We start from the raw sequence: 15368 nt of genomic DNA on the forward strand, positions 1-15368 counted from the left end.
GGGTCTGAGTTCAATTTCCAGCAATGGCATGATGGCTCCCAACCATCTGTAATGAGATCTGGTGCCCTCTTCTGGCCTGCAGGTATACATGCAGACAGAGCACTGTATACATATTAAATAAACCTTTAAATACAAACAAACAAAAGCAGTGAGCCAGAAGATGGCTCAGTCCCATAGAGTTCTTGCTGCTCTTTCAGAGGATCCAAGTTTGTGACCCAGCACCCTCCCCCAGAGTAGTGGCAACAGCCGCCAACTCCAGATCCAGGGGAACCAATGCCCTCATGTAGGACCAATGCATCTTTGTAGGCACACCCACCCAGCACACAATAGGAATAAAAACAAACCTTTAAAGCAAAACAAAAGAAAAAATAAATTATTATGCAAATGCCTTTATTTGAACTACTATGTTGCTACCAGATTACATCACTTTTCAGTGTTAGATTAACATATGATCTTGGAACTACAGCAAAAAGCTTGACAAAGCAAGAGAACATCAAGTCCGACACACATACTTTCCCTTTTTTTGTGACCACATCTGCTTTGTCATGTGAGCCAACCTCAAAACTGTGTACACTTAGTATACTTTGCTTATTGAGTCCCCATCTAAATTCTGAGCTCACTCTCTCCTCAAAAGGGTCATATTCAACAGCATTTTAGATCAAAAAGAAGTTTTGTGATAAAGTTTTCAAAACAAAGAAGCATGTGTCGAACTGACTCTTTGAAGACAAAATATTTAATTTGATTTGATCCTGGCTGTGAGAGGAGAAATACAATCTTAGGGTCCATTTCCTCCCACCCCATATAGTTATGCTCTTTACTTACTTGGGATTCCACTTCAAAAAAGTAGCAAATCAGCAGACTTGTTGATCATAATCAAAATAGTCTTAAATGTACAAAAATAATCATATAAAAGAATACTTTGTAAAAAGATACTGATTTTTAAAATAAAAGAATGAGAAAAGCTTCTAGTACATTCTGCACATCAGTTACTTGAGCAGATTTTCATCACTACAAAGTAAAGCAAGGACACTCATCTCCATATGGTATCTGACCACGTTCTCAGTAAGAACTTGGAAAGCAAAATGGCAAGCTAATACTATTTACTTATCTACCTATCTAAGCAAGTCACAAAAGAGCTGGACATCCTAAAGTGAAAAGATACACAGAGGTAATACACAGCATCAGGAAATGTCAGAGGCAGTATTCTGGGAGGAGAGAGAGCAGAAGGTCGGCTGTGAGCATGTTCAGGTGTGCTGAACAGATCCAACTGGAAGGAAAGGAGTTGCTTGTTTCTAAATCTCTCTTTCCCCGAAGGATGTCATGATGAGCTAGTCTTGTTAATCAAAAATAAAAGTCCTTTAAGTGACCGAGAATTCTTTAAGCGGTGAGCACTTGACCTGGGAATAACTGACTTGCCAATCATGCTGCCCAGGTAAGGATGGTTCTATTCAGATTGGTTATTTACACTCTCTTCCTCCCTGCCCATCAAACATATGCAAAACACGGTCATGACCATCTTGGGTTTCACTTCCACAAGGTCTTCAGAGAGAGGCGTCATACTCTGGCTCAATTCTTCTGGCCATTGACACTGCATACCTAGTTTTGAGGAGACAAAAAATCAAAATGAGCTTTTCTTTGTCAAGGGTACCTATGAATATTTTTAAGGACTCATTTATTTTATGTGCTTTGGTGTTTTTGCCTGCATGTATGTCTGTGTGAGGTGTCGGATTCCTGAAACTGAAGTATGAAAGCTGTGAGCTGTCCTGTGGAGGTGCTGGGACCTAAGCCTAGGTTCTCTAGAAGAACAGCCAATGAATGCTCTTAACCACTGACCCATGTCTCCAGCCCCAAGAACACCATCTATTTCTTTGTAATCTAGTGGCTGGGATGCAAAATTTTTGTATTGAAAGTACAAATCCAGAGAACCTGCATATTGTACATGATTATAATTCTATAACCCTAGCACTGTGGAGACAGATGTTGAGGTCAAGGGTCCCTGTAAGTTTGAAAGCATGAGAACTCCACAATGAGACATTATTTCAGAAAACAGAAAAGTACCAATTAATAATTCCTACTTATTTTCTGTTTTATTTTTATTTAAATTGATTTTCAACTTTATAGAGGAAATAAAAAACATGAGCCATTTATTTTATTTTATGTACAAGAGTGTTTTCTCTTTATGCAAATATGGATGCCACATGTGTTCTGGTGACTGAAGATGTCAGAAAGGGCATTCATTCTCCTGGAAATAGGAGTTATAGATGTTTGGGAACCACACTGTAGGTGCTGGGAACTGAACTTGAGTCCTCTGTAAGAACAACATATTGCTCTTAACTGCTTTAGACTGGCTCTCCAGTCTCAGGTTATACTAATTTTTACAATTTATTTTGCACTAACTTCACATAAAAATGAAGTGTGTGTGTGTGTGTGTGTGTGTGTGTGTGTGTGTGTATTGGCAGGATGATACACAATTAATTATAAAGGAAAATACTCACCGTGTAGTATAATGAGGTAACAGATAGTTATCTTTTGTGAGTGGTGCTGGGGATGGAACTCGGGGACTTGTATGCTAGTTCCCTCCTTAAGTACCAAAAATGAAACTCAAATGCCTAGGTTATGACCCAAGTACTTTCAAAGCAAAGTATGGATCTACATCTAGGAGTTGCAGGCAAGGTTAGGAAAGGCATAAGATGAAAATACTGACATGTGTAGTTTGGGGAGATCAGGTAGGAAAAGACACCTCGAGATAAGTCAGGAAGCATTTCCAAGATACTGCAACAGGAAACTTTATGGACATTAAAATTTTATTATTTCTACTCTAAATAATTTCATCTCCATGTTACCATGTTATTGCAAATGATAGGATTTTATTCATATAGGCTATATGTCATTCATTGTCTTAAGTGGGCTCCACAAAGTTATTCTCACTTAAGACAGAGGCTTAGGTAGTTAGGTTGAGGTACAAGGGAAGATGTTGGTGAAAGTGATATATAATCGATGTTAAATAATGGAGAGATAAAACAGTTAAGAAGAATAGGCAAATACAGAGCTAGGAACTATGTTGTTTGCTGGGTGCTCGAATAGGAGCAGTGACAGTGACAGTGACTAGTGTTGCTCAGGAAGGCTCTCTTGTTGTCTCTTAAGTGTTTTAACATGCCGATTGCGATGATTGTCATATAATACTGTGAATATTGCCAGGAAACCATTGCATTGTATAAATCAGGTGGATGTCTGTAGAACTGGATCAAATAAAACAGGTCAAGTAAGAGATCTTTCCAGATGCCATCACTATCCAGGGAGAACTGAATAGAGCATCTGCCTGGCTATTAACACCATGCTCTTTAACAGTAGCATTGCCTGCCTGGCATTATTGTGCTTGTCTTCTTCTGTAAAATTCCCGCTCTGCTTTGAGGTCATAGTTAATGCCAGCCTGGCTGGATGGCATCAATTGAATCCACAACTGCCAATTTGGAGCTGATCGTCTTGTCCTATTAGAAAAGAAGGGAACAAATCTAAGAATTTTATGTGAGAAATAAACATGTGCTTCTTTATATAAACTGACCAAGGGAAGGAAATCTGCCATTAGTGCAAGAACAGTTCTTACAAAAGAAACCAAGGTTGTCCTTAAAGCAACTTCTGTTATCTAGCAAACAGGATATATAATAATCAGTATGCTGACCCCAAAACTCTGAATAGAAGTTGACTTTCCAGCTTCACTCAATGTTCTGTTCACCCAGTTTACAATGATGTCATCATTTGCTTTCTGACCTTCTCCAAGATCTTCCAGAACATTTAAGGGTATATCTAAGAGAATCGCAGAAAAAGTCACAATCTATTCTGTGAAAAAAAAATGCTTGCTTCAAATATGTCTTCCCAGGCAGTGGTGGTGCATGCCGTTAACTCCAGCTCTTGGGAGACAGGCAGGGGATCTCTGTAAGTTCAAGACTAGCCTTGTCTACAATAGCTGGTTCTGGAACAGGATCACAACTGCAAGGAAACTCTAAAAACTAAAAATAAAAAAAGCTAAAAGTCTCATGTACAGTTTTATCACACAGATTTCATGGGGTTGACAAGTGGGGCTCAGTGGGTAAAGTAACTGATGCACATGTTTGACCACTTGAATTTGATTCCCAGATGCTACAATGGATGAAAAAATAACTGGTTCCTAATAGTTTTTCTGACCTTCATCTGAGACAGTGGCATAACCTTCCCATACTCACTCACACATGCACGTCACTTACTATGCTTTGGGTGGTACCTAGGCATGATGAATGCTTTTGGTGGTATTGGTAGAGATATTCATTTTTTGGGTAGGAAGAGTGCAAGGGCCAGAACTCAGAAAGAAGTGCTGGGAAACAGCATCATTTGGCCATGACAGGGCCTGTTAGTTACATGAATTCACAGTGGCTGTGGTTGCCTGCCTGATACCCACACAGGATCATTGGTAACTTATGACAGTTTTATCATGGCTCCTAATAGGGGCACATGTTGCAAATGGATTTTCCCACACTATATGGACAGCATTAATTGGACTCAGTGGGTTATAAAAAAAGCATTGAAGTGGGCAGGTGAAGTGGGGGGGGATGCAGCAGGAGTTGCAGGGGCTACAAGTGGGATTGGATATTATTAAAGTTCATATATACCAATATTAAAAATACATCAAAATAAATTCTTCAATTTCTTAAAAACGTATAAAATTATAGTTATTATGTTTATATGGACACAGATATGCCACAGGACACCTATGGAAGTCTGCAGAACAACTTGAGGAGATGGTTCACCACCTGAGTTTCAGGGACAGAACTCAGGTAGTCAAGCTGGGAACAAAAGTAATTTTAACCATTGAGGCATCCTGTTTATTTTGAATCTCTTCATTTTCAAATGGATATATATATATATATATATATATATATATATATATATATTCTGATATTTTGTTTTGGTTTGTTCCTTTTGGGCAAGATCTTTCTCTATAGTTCAAGATGTCCCTATGTAGCACAAACTACCTTCAAATAGCCAGTCCCCTCCTCAAACTCCTAGGTGCTGAGATTTCTAGTAAAAGTTACCATTCTAACTTTCTGCTGATTTGGGGTCTGGATGGTTTCCATGCATGCTGAGCTGCTGAGCTGAGAGCATCCTGGAGTACTGAGCCAGAGCATCCAAGACTACTAATTGGGCGCAGCCAGTCTGTCAAATGTTGCTCAGTGACACTGCATCAGACTTAAAGCTACATATCAGACTTTATGAAAGATTGGCAACAAATACAGTTCTAACTAATACACAAGGAAGTATCGTTTAGTAATGATCCAACATATAATCATGGAAAACTCATTTCAGAGTCTAAAGTTAATAGCTCCAAAGTATATTTATTGAGACAAATGATTAATTTAAGCCCATGAAAATATACTAAGGGTGAATTCCTAGACCCATATTACTGAGAAACTTCAGTGATCAACACTGTACATAATACCTTCTCATCAGCTGCCAGACTAAAGCCAACGTCAAGGTTGGGTTCCCATCATTCAGGTCTTGTCCTCCAATGCCAACCAGGGAGGAATTTAGCTGGATGCTTCCCTAACTCAACTGCATAGTTGCAGTTTTCTAACTGCAAATGTACAAAAGTAAATGAATGGTTAGAATTTGTCATTTGTTCAATATACATGGGCCACACACACGCACACATGTGTTTTGTAATGGTAAGGTGTCTGCCCAAAACCAAGAGGTAGTTCCTATCCCTCAAAAAGCAGCCTAGGGCCCTTAGGTTTTAAAACAAAAGAAAGAAATGAAGCAGATGCCAAATTTGCTACCCTTTTTTTCTAGGCTTGCTCCCAGCTTTGGGTATGGAGGGGCTTGTTAACTTTACTCCAGTCCACAGGAACTTAATTGGATTCATACAGCTGTAAGATGACCAGGGCATCTTGCAGGTCACTAACAATTTCAAACACAACATCATCAGTGCTTATAAGCAGTAACACAACTCAAACAATATCTCTAAGTCAAATACCTATGACTCATACTTTTCTAAATTAGTCTGTGCTGAAAATAGACCCAAGACCACTCAATTCACTTCAAAGTCTGTGAGCACAGCTAGCAGAGTGGCACCCACCTTTAATCCTAGGCTTGGGAGGGCAAAGCAGTGTGATCTCTGTGACAGAGAGAGGCCAGCCTGGTTTATACCAAACAATTCTAGGTCAGCCTGGTCTACAGAGTGACATCCTGTCCTGCCTTAAAATAAAGTAATAAGGGCTGGCCAGGTGGTGGCCCACGCCTTTAATCCCAGCCCTCAGGAGCAAGACACAGGAAGATTCTTTGTAAGTTTGGAGGCCAGCCTGATCTACATTGAGGCCAGCCTGGTCTACACAGAGAAACTCTGTTTAGAAAAATAAAAAAAAAAAAATAATAATAATGAAGATGAGGAAAGGACACATGTTATTATAAGCAAAAGCTGTTATAAATGATGAGGACACTGCATTAAATCTCAGAGCCCTACATGGAAAGTCAGAAAAACATATAATGGAACAACTATGTGGATAACAATGATATGATTTTGGTTATATGTAAACGTAATGACCAAAACTAATATTAGACTTAGTAGGCAGTGAATGGCAAATGGGTGGAAAATAGTGAAGATAGGGAAATATAGCTATGCTCAAACCATTACACATCAGCAAAGGACAGTCCATCCAGGAAGCCAAGGTTGTAGGGACTCATGGGATGTCTGCTATGAATATCCCCAGACTATTTAAGAAATTTAAAGTACCTGTTCCCTAGATACCATCAGTACATTTACATATTCTATCATTTACAGCCAATGATCAGGTAAAGAAAGAATTTGGGTTTTTTGTGTATTAAGGGAATGATGATGGCAATCACTAATGCTTTGTAATATGAATACTTGCTACAGAGATGTCATTATTTATGCTAAATCCATTCATAACATTCATAACTTCATAGTAGCAGTAGGATAGCTTTACGCATAGAGATGGTTTACATGTGAGGGTTAACACCAAGAGAGTTCATCCCAGTTACGAAAGGTTCTTTCTTCCCGAGTTTCTCCTATTAAAACAGCCACAAAATGTATTCATTCATTAAGTGTCTTGTATACAGATAGGACAGTGCATGTATTTATCTATTTTATGTGCTTTCTTGTGATCTAATAATTGTCACATGTTAGTATACCACTCTGACTATGGATAACTGAAATACAATTCCTAAAACAGGTTAAATTCACCATGTATTTGTGTCTTTCTAGTTAGAGGCTTAACAGGATGATCTGGTTATACCTGGTGGCTCATGTCTATAATATCAGCCCTCATAAGGCTCAAGAAAGAGGACCACTAGGAGTTCAAGGTCAGTCTGAAGCTACTACAGAAAGTGTTTCAGGTACAGGGTGAGACACTGTCTCAGATCCACTTGCAAAGCTCTGGGGAAGGTAGTTCAGTTTGCAGAATGCTTGCCTAGAGCACATGAAGTTCTGGGTTTAAACCTTAGCACCCCTTAAAACTTCATGTGATACCTGTAATCCCAGCACTTGGATGCTGGAGGATGGAAACTTAGCCTAATTCTTTTTTTTTCTTTTCTATAGAAGTCATTTATTTGAAATGCCAACTATATGTAGGATAAAGCCAGTGTTACATGCTTATCAGTAACAGCAGAGAAATAGAACCTCCAAGAATCTTTGTACAACTGTGAAATACTCAAAAAAGCCATCGTTTACAATGCTTCCCAGATGATTTCAAGTTTGGAAGTACTTAAATAAAAATACTATATATTTCTTTAAAAAAAAAAAACACTATGTACAATTGAAGCAAAAACAAGTTTTATAAAGTGCTGCTTATGCAGATTATGGAAAACACTTGCACAGGACATGAAATCATTTTAAGAAAGATTTCTGAGCCTTTAAGTGAAAGTATTTGACTTTTACCATTAACAGCACAGCTACAAAGACTGAGAGGTTCATTCTTTTTATTACATAGTGAATTTGAGGTCATCCTGAGGCATGAAAGCTTGACTCTATAGATGACTAGGTTAAAAAAATAAAACCTTCAAACAAACAAACAAAAAACCTAAGACCTTTTCTCAAAATAAATAGGTTAGTAAAACTCAAACAAAACCTGCCTTACCAATATATATAACTAAACATCAAAACAAAACATTTGTTTACTAATTGGCCTGGTCTCATGATGGGACCTGGACTGTTGCTTTCTTTTCTAATCCTGGCTGTGCTGGAGAAGAGTTCTGGCACTGAGTCACAAAATCCCAACTCAACTACTTTATTTGCAATTTTGTTTCCATCCTGCATCCAGCAGTTTCAGTTCTCATTCAGGACTCGCCTGCTATAGCAGATTCTTGCAAAGGCCAAATGGATGAGCAGCTACTGTGTTGGAATCATATCATTGTGGCCTCTGTGTTTTTATGTCTCAGATTCTGCATTAGATCACAGAAACTTTGAAGTTAGCAGCTAGTAGAGTCCAGTCAATGTCCTGGTTTTCAGGTTTAGTGAGTGCTGGGTATTTATTAAAGAGGTTAGCTACAAAGGCTAAGTTCAGTTTGGGGTTTCCACTCGACATCAGCAGGGGTAACAAACTGTCTGCAACCTAATTTATGCCTTGTTGAAGCATACTTTCGGCTCTCTTCAAATCATCTGTTTCCTGTTGAAGTAAAAGAAAACATCTTTTAAAGGCCACTTAAAGTATATATAAATTGCCCCTATAATCATAGGCTGGGTAACAGATTGTACTTTCTTTCAGCTAACACATGGTACTTATTATATAATAGTTTTGAATGCAAAAGCAGAGCTGGGATTTATGTGCTTGTGCACATCCCTCGAGATAGCGCCAGAACACATGTCTAAAGAATGAGTAAGCAGTACACTGGGGGTTATCATGCCAAAATGCAGAGGAGGGGAAAAAAAAGCTGTTATTCATCTTTTCAGCCATGTTCCCTAGAAGATTTAACTTTCAATGTGGATAGTTTCATAAAACCTTTTGTTTTCAGAAAGTTTTCTTTCTTTTTAGAATCTCTTCAAAGACTCACAACCATGTATCATGAGTTTTGGTGCCCTCTTGTGGCATGCATTGCCGGCATACATGCAGGCAGAACACTATATACGTAATAAAATAATCTTTTTAAAAAGTCTCTTTCACCCCCATGTGCCTGAGCATGCAGAAGAGGGCACTTGGGTCCCCTGGCTCTGAAGTTGCAGGTTGTTGTGAGCTACTTGAAGTGGTTGGTGGGAACATCACTATGGTTTCAGCAAGAGTGGCGAAACATTCTTAACAGCTGAGCCACCTCTCTGAACCCTTAATTTTCACTTAAAAACATACCTGAAAAAAAACAAGCAAGGACAGCGGCGTTAAAGCGATGTTTGGGCTAGGTGGTGGTGGCATGCACCTTTAATCTCAGCACTTGGGAGGCAAAGGCAGGTGAATCTCCATGACTTTGAGGTCAGCCTGGTCTACAGAACAAGTTCCAGCACAGCCAAGGTTACACAGAAAAAATTGTGTGTCAAAAAGCCAAATTAAATAAAATAAAAAGTAGGGTCTCTGGAGAAGAATAACTGCACAAGGGATAAAGAGGTGTGTGGGGACAGATGAAAAGAAATGGATAATATTTTGTAGAAACTAAAACCTAAGCAGGTCAATTTAGAACAAATTTTAGAGCCAGTGGGGGAAATCCTGGATGAATATTGGGGCAAGACACAAAGGAATGTAGTAGCAACAATCAAGTGCGGATATGCTGGTATGATGGTTCATCTTGATTGATTGTATTTCAAGAGGTCAGGCTATACAGATATTCTAGTCTAGACTGCATAGACTAGCCCTTTACTCTACTCACAGTGAATAAACTTAAGTATGGATTTCCCTATACTCACTTTGAATATTGTATGTCATTCATAAAATCCAGTACTACCATAATTATTAAATTCACAGATTATCTAAATAAATCAGGACAGTTTGTCTCCTGTGAGTCACATGTACCACATCCTTTTAAAACAATCCACAAAGTGTCAACACACTACATGAAGTTACTAAATTTTGATTGAATTTACAGAAAGTTGTTGGATGTGGCAGCACATGCCTTTAATCCCAGCTCTCAAAAAGCAGAGGCGGAGAATCTCCAGGAGGCTGACACCAGTCTATACCATAGCAAGTTCTGGCCCAGCTGGGCTACATAGCAAGACCTTGTCTCCAACAGAAAGAAGAAAACAAGCAAGACACAACACTAGTATAAGCCTGTAGAATTTGAAAGAACACCTCTTTACATTGAACCCTGACATGTTAATGTCTATCCAAGTGGACTACCTTCCTTCTGTCCCTTTGGCGCAATCTGATTGAGCAGATGGAAATAGGCTTTGGAATCCTACGAAAGGAATTGAAAATATCAGTGTGATCACACTTACAGAGTGGAACTGCATCTTACTATCTCATGTTGACAAGAACAATTGATCGGATTAGTTGTGCCAGAGATATGGCACCCTTCTCTGCCTCCTTATTTGAGAGATCTTCTGAGACAAGCCCATCTGTCTTTGAACTTATCTTTGTTAAGGCTTCCCAATGCATTGATGCCATCCACTACAATAAAGCTAGTAAGTGTTTCTGTACCTTCACTGAATTACTGAAGTCAAAAAAAGCTGGACAGATAGAACAAGCATGAAATAGGAGAACAGAAATCAGGAAGCATAGGGAAAGAAAATAAACACATTATGTAACATTCCAAAGCATAGATATATAACATGGAACCAACATCTGCTGTGTTAATTAACATATAATCAAAAGATGGGACTGACAGAAAGTCCCAAATGAGAAACATGTATAGTTGGTAAAATAACATTTAACCTTATAGGATTGGAATTCATATAACAAAACATGTGTCATTTCTCCCCCTTTCCCACAGGGGATGGAGTTAAGGCTTTACCTGATTGTAAATGCAGAATTTTTTGCTTTTCAAAAATATTCAAGCGGGCTTCATTAAAATAATATCCACTGACAAGGCACGTGGCATATGCCTGCATATATTCTTTAGGCAGATGCGGGAAGATTGCAAATTGGAGGCCAATAACAGCAACACAGAGAGCTGTAGCCTGACCTGGACTACAAAGGAAATGAAATCTTATCTGAAAAAACCAAATTGGACTTAGTAACTATAGTGCTTGCCTGGCATTCATGAAACTCTAGGTTAAATCCTGAACACCTCACAAAATTGTAACAGAGCAATTCATATCATCCTCAACTACTGATTTGAGGCCAGCTCAGAAATACAGGCTGCTTGAAACAACCCAGATACAAAAATAGAAAAAGAATCATCTAGCTATGGTAGCTGTGTCTGAAAGTCAGCACCTAAGAGGTAGAAACAGAATCACAGTAAGCTTGAGGTCATCCTTGTCTACAGCAGTGATGTCCAGGACAGCCTGGCTACATAAGCAAGACTGTCTCCAAAAAAAACAAGAGGCTGCAAGGCTTATTCAGTATCCTAGGATCCTTTTCTCTGTTAAGCTGAAAAAAAAAAAAATCTCCCAAGTCACTATAAATCTCCAAATGCTCTGGTTCTTTGCAGTTACCTTGATGTCGCGCTGGGGTTGTTGATCTTTTACTTAGCCCGAGTTTTCAGATGAAAGTTGGCCCATCTTATGCTCCTCCGGAGACAATTTCATAAGCTCCTCAAAGTCTCCCCGTCTCCTAAGCAAAGCCGCCAGTGCTTGTAGACATAAATCCCTCAGTCAATTTGTGATGTGATATTGGCTATGCCCTTCCCTCTCAGTGTTCTTTGAGACAAACCCATGTTGTCTTGCAAGTCTCATGATCAACCTGCCCCAGACGCTGAGCATTACAGCACATCGCAGCATACATGATTTCTCTCAGTGTTTTTTTTTGTTTTTTTGTGTGAGATGGGTCTACTACCAACTAGTTGTAGCTTTGAGATGATCAGCATCTGTGCTGGAGATGGCTCAGTCAGCAAAGGGCATTCTGTATGAAATATAGGACCCGAGTTCAATCCCCAGCATCCACATGAAAAAGCCACAGTTCTGTACTCTTAGAGGCTGCAGAAAAGGGAGCAGGCGTTCTCTGGGGCTTGCTCACTAGCAGTCCAGCCAAATTGGGGAGGTCAGATTCAGTCACCGAACCTTGTCTCAAAAAGTAAGTCTGCGACTGGAGAAAGGTACTTGTTGGTAGAATTGCTTGCTGTGCAAGTATGAGACCCAGAGCTTGGATCCCCAGCATCGGAGTAAAAGCTAGGTGCAGTGGGGTGCATCTGTAATCCCAATGCTGGGAGGTGAAGACAAGGGTTACCTGGGGTTTGCTGGCCAGCCAGTCTAGTCAAATTGAAAATCTGGAGGTTCATGAAGACCCTGTCTCAAAAACTAGGGTGGAACGTGCATTAGGAAGACACACTACATTGATTTCTTGCCTCCACTCACATATGCATACACACTTGTAAATCTCACATGCTTATTTACCCACAAACATATACATAAACCACACACACACACAGACACACATAACGGAAAAAAATCTAAGGTGGACAGAAACTGAGGTATACACCTAGTGTAAATCTCTATGTGTTTCGATGTCTTTACATGAACTGTCATCAAATGTTCACAACAGCTAAAAGACAGAGGTGTATGGATTTGTTCTGAATAGTTCCATGTTCGTTCTAGTACTTCATTTACGCACTTCAGTAAAATGCAAGAGAAAGAAAAAAGAATCACCAATTAGCATTCTCAAAATAACAACTGTGTTCCATTACCTTCATTCCTGCTCAATTCAATATCAGCGAACAAGCCAATCTTAATAATCTGCCAGAGCAGTCCCAAAACCAAATGAGGTTTCCCAGCCGCAAATCTTCGGCACCAATGTTCACAACATGACACCCAATGGCAGAAGCAGAATTCAGTGCCAAGTTCAAGTTTTCCTGCAAGACAATAAATTATACACTTCTCGATCTTTCACACTAGTTCACTTCTGCCTTCACTGAAAATAACGCTAAGAAATCAGTATGAGTTATCCATTTCATCCGCCGCCAGTCAGAAAAACAGAATTTAGCCTTAAAAATCAAAGAGACAAATCTCAGCCTCACTCCTATTATTTTTGTAGAAATTCTACTGGAAGTAGGGTTTTTTATTTTTACTTTATTGCTCTGAATTCTGCTGATTTTAAGGAAGGGCGTCACATAACCAGAGTAACAAGGTCACTTTTCTAAAATTGCCTAAAGGCAGTCCATCAACATATGGCATACACCCAGGTTCTAGAAATGACCAATCTGCACATCTCAAGTGACACTCCTGCCGGAGAAGGACTTTGCTATACTAGTCTACTCCTCACTCACTGAAAAACACAAACACTCCATGCGCTGGAGCATCCCAGCTAAATGCCAGAGCTTAGTCATTTTTATTTTGGCAATATCTTAACACAATAGACAATAAAAGAGAACGAGAGGGCTTCCCAAGGTACAATGAGGATCTGTGCCTCTGTGGACATCAGCAAAGCTCCCCAAGCCTTTCTAGTCCCAGCTCATTGTATAAAACTGTCCATGATCATTCCTCAGTCAGGAGCGGCTCTGAGGATTAAAGTACATCACATGGAATACAGAGGCTATGGCCTCTAATTCAAACCACGCTATTAGGGAAGATGGCACAGCTTGCTTATGTCACACCTGAATGATGAAGGGTGTAAGCTTCTTCTTGTTGATGGCTCTCTCATCAATTGTGTCAGGAACTGAAAGGTTGATCATTTTGCTGAAACAAACAAACACAAATTGATCGACTTTCAGAGTTGATAGAGGATTTGGAGATGTATATCTCACTTTGTAGAGTGCTTGACTAGCATGCACATGAGGTACAGGTTCGATCCCCAGGACCACCTAACTGGAACATGGAGAAGCTTGTATTCCTAGCACTGGAGCATGGAGGCAGAAGCACCAGATGTTCAAGGCCATTGTGGACTACATAGCAAGCTGGAGGCTGGCTGGAGACACAGGAGATCCTGTCTCAATCAACGGTGTGTAAATCTTCACTAATGTTAAAAGCTTATTATAAAACTATCCTTCATACCATCTCAAATGCAATAGATTTTGGGCTGAAGAGATGGTTAAGAGCAATTACTACTCTTGCAGAGGTCCCAGGTTTGTTTCCCAGACCCACACTGAATAGCTCTGCTTGTAACTCCAGTTTCCATCCTAGGCCATCTTTTTGTCCTCCACAGGTACCTGCACCGTGTGAAAAATTACACATAAACCCATGGAGACACACACATAATTAGAAAATAATACCAAATGCAATAGATGACTTTCCTCATGTTGACCACAAGAAATTATATATGTTCAGAATGCAGATGACATACTGGGATACCCAGAAGTCTGAATGCACATTTTCATTCATGTTTCATGAATACATATATGTGTATGTATGCATACAAGCACACACACATACATATACACACAACCTAAATATAAGTTTTGCTTTTTGTGAATTGCTAATGTTGTTTTGTTGTTATTTTTCTTCTTTCTCTTTTTCTTTGCAGGACAGGATCTCTATCTCCTAGCTGATACGCCAGACTCACTATATAATACATCAGGCTAGCCTCAAACTCAGACATCTGTGTACCACTCACCTCCTGAGTGCTGGAATTATAGGCATATGTCACCATGCCCCATGAACATGTTAGGCATACACTGTCACTGAGGTATGCTCCTGGCCCAGAAAGGTAATTTTATGCAGTATTTTGGGGTACCTATGCTTTGACTATCACTTGTCACCTGAAGCTAGCTGTGGAGAATTCCACCTTGGCATCATTATCAAAATTTGAAACATTTCAGTGCTCTAAGCCTTGCTTCTGTAAGCAAGCCTGATGAAACTCACTGGGTCATTGAAAAAAAAAAAAAAAACTACAAGTAAAAGTGGGTGAGATGGGAAGCAGAAGGAGAGGGACAGGACAGGAAAGAGAGACAATGTGTAGGGGTATGACATATATATACACACACATGTATATGAAAAGGTTGATGAAACCCATTGTCATGTATAATTACCATATTTTAATAAAAACAAAAATAAAACAGTTTTAGTTTTGGAGTTTGCATCAGGGATGCTGAAATTTTATGATACTATGAAGATCATAGTGGAAACTTGAATGTAAAGGGTTTGATTATCTGGGTTTCAATCACACAGTCGCTGAGGCTTGCATAGAAACTCAAGAATGAGGCTGGGCCCTGATAGTGCATGCCTTTAATGCCAGCACATGGGAGGCAGGGGTAGATGGATCTCCATGAGGCCAGCCTCTTTCACAGAGCCAAGGATACACGAAGAAAGACTTCTCGATAAAACCAAAAGAGAAAAAAGGGAACAAAAGGAACAAAAAAGAATACAGCAGCTC

General features: G+C 39.5%; 1 long non-coding RNA gene and 1 pseudogene across 1 annotated transcript in view; both read right to left on the reverse strand.

Annotated features, from left to right (window-relative positions):
* The window catches only part of LOC127214780 (uncharacterized), a 158397-nt gene extending 157643 nt beyond the window's left edge, over window positions 1-754 (reverse strand). Inside the window, exon 1 of the long non-coding RNA XR_007833898.1 lies at window positions 621-754. This is a non-coding gene — a long non-coding RNA (uncharacterized LOC127214780). The remainder of the gene's footprint in view (window positions 1-620) is intronic.
* A 690-nt stretch (window positions 755-1444) lies between these two features.
* LOC127214778 (plastin-3-like) lies at window positions 1445-13733 on the reverse strand (annotated as a pseudogene).
* Between the last annotated feature and the right edge of the window lie 1635 nt (window positions 13734-15368).

This window comes from Phodopus roborovskii, unplaced genomic scaffold (assembly GCF_943737965.1).
Source record: "Phodopus roborovskii unplaced genomic scaffold, PHOROB, whole genome shotgun sequence".
Classification (NCBI taxonomy): domain Eukaryota; kingdom Metazoa; phylum Chordata; class Mammalia; order Rodentia; family Cricetidae; genus Phodopus; species Phodopus roborovskii.